This window comes from Balaenoptera physalus, assembly GCF_965194825.1.
Source record: "Balaenoptera physalus genome assembly, chromosome: 3".
NCBI classification, from domain to species: Eukaryota; Metazoa; Chordata; class Mammalia; order Artiodactyla; family Balaenopteridae; genus Balaenoptera; species Balaenoptera physalus.
The window spans coordinates 72,879,570-72,890,382 of NC_138890.1; the positions used below are offsets into that span (position 1 = coordinate 72,879,570).

The 10,813-nt window shown below is 40.7% G+C and overlaps 1 pseudogene across 1 annotated transcript; it reads right to left on the reverse strand.

The window, feature by feature from the left end:
* Positions 1 to 1,131: 1,131 nt before the first annotated feature.
* On the reverse strand, positions 1,132 to 4,100 carry LOC309658855 (large ribosomal subunit protein eL27 pseudogene; annotated as a pseudogene). The gene has a single exon. The product of its transcript is annotated as a large ribosomal subunit protein eL27 pseudogene (transcript).
* Positions 4,101 to 10,813: the final 6,713 nt, after the last annotated feature.

The window sequence follows — 10,813 nt, forward strand, 5'->3', positions numbered from 1 at the left end:
TTAGCATTTACATTAGTGTAAGGTCTTTGATCCGCTTTGAGTTAATTCTTTTCTTTTAAGTTAATTAATTAATTAGTCTGCGTTGGGTCTTAGTTGCAGCATGCAGGATCTTTGTTGTGGCGCGTGGGCTTCACTCTGGTTGTGGCATGTGGGCTCCAGAGCACACGGGCTCCGTAGTTGCGGCGTGTGGGCTTAGTTGCCCCACGGCATGTGGGATCTTCGTTCCCCGACCAGGGATCAAACCTGCATCCCATGCATTGGAAGGCATATTCTTAACCACTGGACCACCAGGGAAGTCCCTGAGCTAATTCTTGAGTGTATTATGAGGTAGTGGTCCAACTTCATTCTTTTGCACGTTGTCCTAGTACTTAACTCTTTTGCCAGTTTTCCTGACACTATTGTTGAAAATGAATTGACCATAAATGTTAGGGTTTATTTCTGGCTAACTATTTAACAATATTATTAGAAACTTATTCACAATTGGTTAATTTGATCACCACTGTTTCTTTTGAAGACATGTGTTTTTATATTTTTCATGTAGTCTACATAAGTCCAGGGCCAGGATATTTGGTATTTTCCCTTTATCCTTCTTGGTAATCCTGAAATCCTGTTTTTTAGGTGGTTGTTTATTTCACCTGTTTGTAACAGTGGTATAACAAAGAATATTAATAATGATGATTCTCTACAAAATCTTCAGGCATTTAGAAGAGCATGAACTACTATCTCTTAAATACTGGCAAAGAGAAAGAGATTCATTTACTAATATGTTTCTATTTACTGTTGATTACTTCTCTTCAATTTAGCATTCATCTTGTAATTTTTTTAAAAACAGTGACAAATAGTGAGGCTGGGCTGAATTTACAACAGCTGACCGTGATGGTACTGTCTGTGATAGTTTAGTATTAAAAATTTATTTCCTGGTATCTTTTAAGATGTGAGTCAGGATACAAGCATGCAATTTATGGAAGAAGAAATGTTCATGGCTAATAAACAAGCGAAAAATATTCTCTACTAGTTCTAAAAAAATGCAGACGATGATCCAATTGGGTAACAAATTGGCAGAGTTTTTTATAAAGATCACCACATTCGTGGTGATGGTTGGTAGACTTTTTGTTTTGTTTTGTTTTGGTATTTTTAATAACTGAAAGAAGACAGACCTAAAACTGCAGCTTCTGGAAGAACCATTTGTTCTTGCCGGTCTTGTATCTCTCCTTGAACTTGACCTTGGCATCTCACTGGGCCTTGTGTTTGAGAGCAGGGTCTCTGAAGACATCCTTGTTGACAACAGTTTTGTCCAGGGGGATATCCACAGAGTACCTTGTGGGCACGAGGTGATTATAACTATAAACTTTCATAAAAGACTTGATCTTTGACCTCTTGGTGATTTTCATCTTGTTCATGGCAGCTGTCACTTTGCAGGGATAGCGGTCGATTCCAGCCACCAGAGCATGGCTCTAGGGTCGGTCTGAGGTACCATCATCAGTGTTCTTCACAGTGACTTCTTTGCGTCTGGAGTAGCATGCAGCCAGGATCAGAACCACATTCTTGGGTTTCATGAACTTGCCCATTTCAGCAGCACCACTCGGGACTACAGCCGGTGGCAGGCTTCTTAACATGCGCGTGTGCGCTGCTGGAAATGATTCCATAAAGGAGTCCTCATCCTCATTTTGCAGAGGAGGAGGCTGAGGCTCAGCAAGTTTCATGAAGTCATTGCACATCTCACAGCTTGTACGTCACCAAGCTGAGACTCAAACCTAGGTATAGCTACTGACCAACCCCGCCATAGCCACAGGGAGAGTTTAGCCCAGACTGGTTAGAAGTCATTGTGAGATTTCTGGTAAACCAGAGTTTGCATTCTGCCTTATGCACCTGTGAAAACTCTGCAGAGTAAGGTGTGGTTTGGTGATTGGGCTGGGCCATCATGGGGGCTGAGGAAACAGACTGTTTCTCTGAGAAACTGTGTTCCAGTGTTTCTTATTAGGTTTTCAGGGAGGGAGGGTAAAGACTGGAAGCGAACTTATTTGTTGTGTAATTTCTATATGCCTACCACTTTATATACAGAAACTTATCTAATCTTCCTCTAATGCTAGAAAACAGGTATATTTCTCACCATTTCGGAGATAAGGGAACCAACCTGAAGAGAAACAGTTTCTTCTCCTAGCTCACACCTTCAGTTAAACAGCAGCAGAGCTGAAATTTAAATGCAGGCGTATAGAATCCAAAGCCATATGTCTTTTCACTATTATACACAGTCTCCCCTAAAGGAAAATAGAACACATGGTTCCTTGTCTCTTCAACCTACTTACATATTATATTACGTTTTCTGCACGACTCATACAGTGTCTGCCTTCACGGTGTCTGTGTGTACCCACCGTGATGCCTTCAAACGTCATTCTGGAGACCTTTTATTTATTGCCCCAAGTCTGAGCTGAGCCTGATCACCTTTCCATAAAAGAATCTTTTGCAGCTAGGATTCTTTGAGGGATGTTTAAGAAATTGTAGAGGAATTTTCAAAAAATTCAATACCTCTCCATATACATGGTGCCCTGCTAGTAGTTTTACAAACTTTAAACTAGAAAACACAGTAAAAGTCAAAAACCCAAAAGCCTAATCCAAAGTGTCTGTTTACAAGGAAGTCAAAGAAGCTAACCTAAAACCTAACCTATCTTTCTAGACTAAAAAGAACTTAAAACCAAAATTTGCGGAGTTGACACAGCAAGTGTGACAGTGCAAGTACGTAATTACTCTCTTTTCCCTGAGCTGGAACATAGTGAGTGCTCCTGGACAAACTGAGTCCTAGATTGCAGCCATACTTCCAAGCCTTTTCTAGCATTGCTCATTGACTCCCTCTGTTGGAGTTTTCCCTCCTCAGCTTGAACAACATGAAAAACCTCAAGCTCTGCCAGTTCTTCTTTGCAATCAACCTATAAGCAAAAGGCACTTGTGTCAGAGGTTCCTGAGCATGTGGGATCACTCTTGATTTGCTTAAGTCCTTGATGATAAACAAAGAAACTGCCCCCAGTGGGCAACCACAGATCTCCATGTGGAGCCTTTCTGTCCTTGAGCTACCCAAAAGACATTTTACATAGCAAAGAGGCAATACTCTACTCTCAACTACTTTTTCCAGGTCTGGGACCTGTCACTTACAGTTCTAGGTCTGGATCCATTGGCTTCACTGCTTTCCCCTGGAGCCTACTCTTCTAGGGCATGAGTTGTGCTTGGAATGTCTGCTGCATGCTCCTCTTTGCTGGCAGGGCCTATTCTCTTTTCCACATCTTCCAGAGGCCAGCTAATCTTCAAGAAACTCTGAGGAGTGCCAGGAAGGAACTTTGAGTTTACTCCTGATCTGGTCAATAACAACCCTTTCAGCCAAGTCGCCTGTTCTTCCCTCACAAGTGGTATATCAGAAGGTTTCTCTTTCAGAGTATGGTCAGAGGGACGGATCAGCCACACCTGAGACCTACATGTGAGGGTCAGCAATTGACCACAGAGACATTCTACGTGACTGCTAAGATAATAATAACTTCTCACCTCAGGAACTTCGTCTTATCTTGAGGCTGGTGTGGGGTTACTTTCATTGACCCCTTATTCACGGTGATCTATGTCTTACTCCAATCCTGATGTCTTTCCTCACTTTAGAAGACAGTGAGTATCTGCTACCTCAGAGGTTCCACCCTAATTCTCCCTAAATAGTCTTCAGTTTACGCCCAAAAGTTCATGACTGTGCATTATCTAAATTAAACATGCCAAATATAACAACTTTCATAGTCATTTGAATTAAACATACCCAACATAACAAATTTGATATTCTCAAAATATTGATAAAATATCAATATTTTATTGCCCGTGTCTCATCTGTGCTTTCTATAATCAGAATATACTTTTTTTAAAGAACATGTTTTATACTGCATTCATCATGGAAGTTGATCTTTTTTATTCTTCCTTCTTTTTAGCTGTTCCACCATGACACTAATGCAAACACTGAAGTTGCTCATTAACTAGGAGAATAATAAAATGACATTAAAATTCTTTTTTTACTCTATTTCAAACAAAAGTCTAATTGGCTGAACTCAAATGTAAATATTTTAAAATATTTAATTCATTTTAATCTAAGACCATTGCAGAACAAATTGTATGTGGGGAGAACATTTATTTGTATAGGAAACACTAAGATGAAGATTTACATAGAGAAGAAAGAGTGCAATTTACTTGAGTTCAAGATTAGATACTAGAACTAGAGACTTCTATGCGTGAGATTATTAAAAATACACATAACTTTTATTCTCTATCCTCCTTTTCCTACTCTTTCAAGCAGAATGTGCTCTTCTGTCCTGTGTTAGATTGAAGGCATTGATGATCTCAATTAAATTAATGGCTTCTCTGTATCCATACTGTTTGTCTGATAACTTTGGAGTCCCTGCCCCTCTAACTTGGGCTGCCTTTGTGGCTTGCTTTGGCCAGTACACTGTAATATTGTGACAGGTCTGAGTCAAGAAGCCGTGCGTGTTTCTGCTTCCTCTTTGGCTTCTCTATGGTCACCATGACAACATGCCTGAATTAGGGGCATGCTCCAGGTGAGACCACGTGGAGCAGAGATGAGTCATTCCAGCTTTCATAGAACACTCAGCTCCCAGTTGACCTGCCATCTGACACATGACTGAGCCCAGCCAAAATCTAATTGGCCTAGATCAGTAGAACTACCTGCTAAGCTGTGGATTCATAAATAATAAGTAGTTGTTTTAAACCCATATGTTTTGAGATGGTTTGTTATAGAGCAATAGCTAACTGCTTCAGATTCTACATTCATATTATTAATGCGGTAAGATGATAACAGCGCCTCCTAGGGGCAATTTTATTTTAACTGCTGTCAACTGCTTGAGTTACACGAAAGTCACTCTGAAAGGCTTCGGTTTCAGTAAGTGAGCAGGGGGAACTTAGGGAGTGCAGTGGAATCTTCCTGGGATAATAGCTGAATATGTTTCAGAAGCCTCTTATCATCAGAAATAAGGAAAGGTGGGTAGAGGACATCTTTTAAAGATCTTAAAATCGTACTTGGTAGACCTGCACACTGTTGCCACCACGTGCCCCTCCTCCCCAGCCTTCCCTTCAGTCCTCCTACTCCCCATGAAAAGCCTACAGCAGCACCAGCCGGCTACTCACTCTTGTCAGGTCTGTTCCAGACGTCCTTCTCACCTCTCCCTCGACTGCGCTCCAGGTTTTTGCATTGAGTCTAGCACGCCTTCTTCAGTGTAAGACGAAGCTGGCTTCCAATCCAGCTCATGCCTGACATGTTATGGGCCCTCAGACACGCTAAGGTTTGATGTCTGTGTGCTCCAGTTTTCTTCTCTGCAAAACTGTAATGAGAAAGGGCCCTCGTCAAAGCTCTGTTCTTTCTCTCCGAGGCTTAACCTTACAGTTAGGGAAAGAAATTAGGGAAAAACAGAAGGTACTGCTTTTTAAAAAGTTAGTTCAATGTACTTTTGACCACTGGTAAAAGATACTTTCTACTGATTTAGAAACTTTGAGTTATGAGCCAAAGCTTTATCAAATATTAACCCTCGGGCTTCCCTGGTGGCGCAGTGGTTGAGAGTCTGCCTGCCAATGCAGGGGACGCGAGTTCGAGCCCTGGTCTGGGAAGATCCCACATGCCGCGGAGCAGCTGGGCCCGTGAGCCACAATTACTGAGCCTGCGTGTCTGGAGCCTGTGTTCCGCAACAAGAGAGGCCGCGATAGTGAGAGGCCCGCGCACAGCGATGAAGAGTGGCTCCCACTTGCCACAACTAGAGAAAGCCCTCGCACAGAAACGAAGACCCGACATAGCCATAAATTAAAAATAAATAAATAAATAAATAAATAAAAATTATAAAAAAAAAAAAATATTAACCCTCATTTTATTGTCCTTATTATTAACATCCAGATAAATGAAAGTTCAGGAATTTTACATGATGTGAAGGATCCAAAGTCACACACATGACTGCAGGTGAAGCCGTAAATATAGTAACAATTTGATCATCTACTTGATGCTTAAAAAAAAAAAATCTACCTCCCACTCTGTATTATGGATATAAAGCACAGTCATTCTTAGGCAACTCCTCATAAACCACATGGGTGCTATCCAGACATATAAAGGAACTTGAGGCCTTCTATAGGCATCTCATCAACCTGAAAGCTTACTATGGACACCTCATAAACTCAGCTTTTAGGAAAAGGGAAGGAACAGACTACTCAGAGGGGAAGGCTGGTGGGAAAGTTGGGGTGATGTTAGTAACAATAGCAGTATCTTAGCAATGGTATATTCTGTTATAACGAGCTCCAAGCTAGGAGACTTTATCCCCCTTGTCCTCAGATGTCTCATCTGTAAAATGTGGGCTTGGAGTAAATCAGTGCTTTCCTATAGTGTGGTCTGTGGACACTTTTGTTACCAAGTCCAAGCTCACTCTGCTCGCCACACCACAGGCCAATAAATCGGGACACGAGGTGTTGAGGCAAGGAATACGACTTTATTCAGAAAGCCGGGCGTCCATGAAGATGGCGGACTAATATCCTAGAGTACCATCTTATCACGGTCTGGATGCTAGTTTCTTTTATAGAACAGAGAGGGGGAGGAGGTGAGGAAGTAAAATAAAAAGGCCATAAGTCTTGCAAAATATCTCATGGTTTGGCCAGCTTCAGGGAGGGGATGCGTTAATTTCTTCTTTCTTGAAGCCATTCACAAGTGGGCAGGGTCGAAATATTTCCCTGTGAGCTGAATAAAGGCACTTTAGTTTAACATTTAGGTAGAGGGGCAGGGTTCCCCAAGGGAGGCCATTATGTATGCCAATAACTATAGACAACATCATTTTAGTGATTATAGTAGCAAAAGTAACGGAGAGCAAAGATTAAAGTAAAAGAAACAGATCCAACATGGAGTCAGATTTTGTTCTTCCCTGTTACACTTTCTCCAGCCTGTATGAAAGTTGGGAAATGCTGGGTACAAGTTTCGTTCCTTAGAGAGCTTTGTGAGGACCTGCATTTAAGAAATCTGTTAAACTTTATTTTTTTAAATTTTATTTATTATTTTTTAAGATTGAAGTATAGTTGATTTAGGGTTTCAGGTGTGCATCAAAGTGATTCACTTATACATACATATGTATCTATATATCTATATCTTTTTTCAGATTATTTTCCATTATAGGTTACAAGATATTGATTATAGTTCCCTATGCTATACAATAGGTCCTTGTTGTAAGAAATTTGTTAAACTTTATTAACTCAGGCTTAACAGAGATCCTGGAAACCTGTGAACACCTTAGAAGAACCTCATTTTGGAAATGTGGAGACAGATGATTATTAAGATTTCCTTTGGCTGTAAAGACATCTGAGCTAATGGAAAGATTTTATTTCTGTTGTAATTTACTGCAGAGTCCACTTTTACCAAGGAATGAAATAGGGAAGAAAAATCATATTTTGTTGATTGTCTACTCTGTTGGGCACTTAGATATTTTATATATTCCTCATTTATTCCTTGCAATAACCATAGGGAGTATTATTATTCTCAGCTTATCAATATTGTTCTCTAGGTGATATTCAGCCTTATGGCTCTAAATTCTGTTTGTATGCTGATGACTATCAAATCTTATAATCTCCTCCTAACTTTTCCCATATTAAATAAACATCTCAGAATTACTGTTACCAAACCAGAATCTTAAAGTCACAGCTCTCCTCCAAACCTTGCTTGTCCCATTTTACCCTAAGTAAGTAGCTTCCCCACCCATCTGGTTGATCAGACAGCAATTTACGTGTTGTTGATTTCTCTCACCCCTTCACTCCCCACAAGCACTCCACCAGCAAGTCTGATTGGCCATACTTTCAGAGCACATCTAGAGTTTGACCACTTCTCTCCATTCCATTCTTATCTCTAATCCAGCTACCATCATCCCTTATCTAGACGACTGCAGCAGTATTGCAATTGTTCTCTCTGCTTCCACCATGCCCCTCTACCAACAGGAACCAAGATGATCTTAAAAAAGAAAGAAAAAGAAACAGTATTGATTTCCTCCTTAAAATGTTCTGATGGGGCTTCCCTGGTGGCGCAGTGGTTAAGAATCTGCCTGCCAATGCAGGGGACACGGGTTCGAGCCCTGGTCTGGGAAGATCCCACATGCCGTGGAGCAACTAAGCCTGGGAGCCACAACTACTGAGCCTGCGCGTCTGGAGCCTGTGCTCCGCAATGGGAGAGGCCGCGACAGTGAGAGGCCAGCGCATCGCGATGAAGAGTGGCCCCCACTCGCCGCAACTGGAGAAAGCCCGCACACAGAAACGAAGACCCAACACAGCCAAAAATAAATAAATAAATAAATAAATTAATTAAAACAAACAAACAAAAAACGTTCTGATGATTTCCCATTTTATGTAAGAAAAAAAAAAACCCAACAATCTAAATTGCAATCTAGGGACTTTCCTGGTGGTCCAGTGGTTAAGACTTCACCTTCCAATGCAGGGGTGCGGGTTCGACCCCTGGTCAGCTAAGATCCCACATGCCGGGCTTCCCTGGTGGCACAGTGGTTGAGAGTCTGCCTGCCAATGCAGGGGACACGGGTTCGAGCCCTGGTCTGGGAAGATCCCACATGCCGGGGAGCAACTGGGCCCGTGAGCCACAACTACTGAGCCTGCGCGTCTGGAGCCTGTGCTCCGCAACAGGAGAGGCCGCGATAGTGAGAGGCCCACGCACCGCAATGAGGAATGACCCCCGCTTGCTGCAACTAGAGAAAGCCCTCGCACAGAAATGAAGACCCAACACAGCTAAAATAAATAAATAAATAAATTTATTAAAAAAAAAAAAAAAAAAGATCCCACATGCCTTGTGGCCAAAAAACCAGAACATAAAACAGAAGCAATATTGTAACAAATTCAATAAAGACTTTAAAAATGGTCCACATCAAACAAAACAAAACAAAACAAAACAAACAAACTTTAAATTGCAATCTATGGTCCTGATCAGGTCTTTGCTCACGTCTTCAACCTCATTTGGCTGACGCTTCCTTCAACTGTCTTTCTTTTTGATCTGCAACATAGCCGATGTTGTTCCTACCCCCAGACTTTGGCACTTGCTCTACCCTCTGCCTAGATAGCTGGATCTCCAGCTCTTCTTGTCATCATTCACTCCTGGTCCAAATGGCACCTCTTCAGGGATGCCTTCCCTGACCACCCTGTCAAAAATAATCTTACATTGTGTAGAAACTGTCACATCACTCTGCTTTATTTTTTAAAAGAGTTGCCACTCTCTCATTATTTTGTTGATTTACATGTTTCTCTCAACTAGAATGCAAGTCCATGAGATTTCTATCTTGTCTGTTTTGGTCAACCCTGTATATCTATGCTAGTAGGTATCACAGTGCCTGCTATATATCATTACTCAGTAGGTATTTGCAGGGTTAATAAAAGAAATTCGTTGTCTTGGTCGGCTTTCCAGCTTTTTTTCTGTTCAGTACACATTTAAAAATACTTAAACACGTGTAAGGCTACATACATATCCTTGAGCAGATTTCAAACAAATGTACTCTTCAGAAAAATTCTGAAATGAGATTATCGTCACACAGGATTTTTTTAATGTGAAGAAACTCTGGAAATAAAAAAGGATAAACTGTTAAAGAAGTTAAATACTTTTGCATAGAGACAGTGGGAGTTAGGACAGAATAAACTGATGATTCTGGTATATTTTTGAAGTCATGGTTTTTGGGAAAGGGCAGAGATAAAAGCTACAAATGGTTAAATACAGCTTTCAGGAATTTGTCACATAATTCTTTCTTAGTCCATCACTCATTGTTGATGAAGCCACTACTCACAGCGGATTTCCTTCTTCGAAACATTGGCACTCAGAAAGGAAGATGCTAGGGGAAAAACAAGCCCTATATCAGCCTTCCCCAAGACCCACTCAGAGCAAGACTATTACAACCAAAATAAATTCAAGGAGAAAGTGTCACACTGATGCTGAGTATTTATTTTGGTGTGTTATACCCTTCTTCTAAAAGTTGGGGAGATGTGGGGGAGAGAGATAAAAGGGAAAATGAATATACTGTTTACTCAAAGGGAAATGTACACGGAAAGTTCCATCTTCAGAATCCTGGCACCATCTAGTGGTTAATGAATCCCGTTTTAGAGACCAGTCATTTTCTTAAATGGTAGTTCTCAGACTTCCCTCGTATGTCTCAGAATCATACAGTGAACTCACACAAATACTCCACTCCTATAGATGCTGATTCTCTAGGTTCGATGTGGGTCTTGGGCATGAGAGTTTTTAAAAACAAGTTACCCAGGTGATTCTACTTTAGCTGATGGTTTTAAAACTACCTTTTTGGAAATAGCCTCTTGTTGTTTGTATGACTTTCCCTCTCTTTTCCTTTCTCCCTTGTAAGAAGTATTTATACAGGATATTTTACACAATAAGATCAAAGTGAATTTTGAGCAATACTGTTGTGAAATTTTGAGCATTTTGTGACATATTCAAATCAAAACAGAGTTGAGAAGTTGTGTGTGTATGGGGATTGGGGTAGGGTAGTCCCAAACCAGTGTGGCTAATAATTGCTCTGGTCAGACAATAGCCAACTAAATGGGACAGATGTCATTTGTAATCTATTTTCAAGGGTCCTCTTCAATTGTCCATCATCTTCTGTCCTATTGGTTTTAATAATTAAAACTTTTTACCCTCTCATTTTGAAGGTTTAAATCATCTCAGATTTACAAAATATTTGCAAACATAGCAAAAATTTTCATAATCTTTCATCCAGTTTCCCCAAGTGATAATACCTTACAAAAGCACACCACAATGATCAAA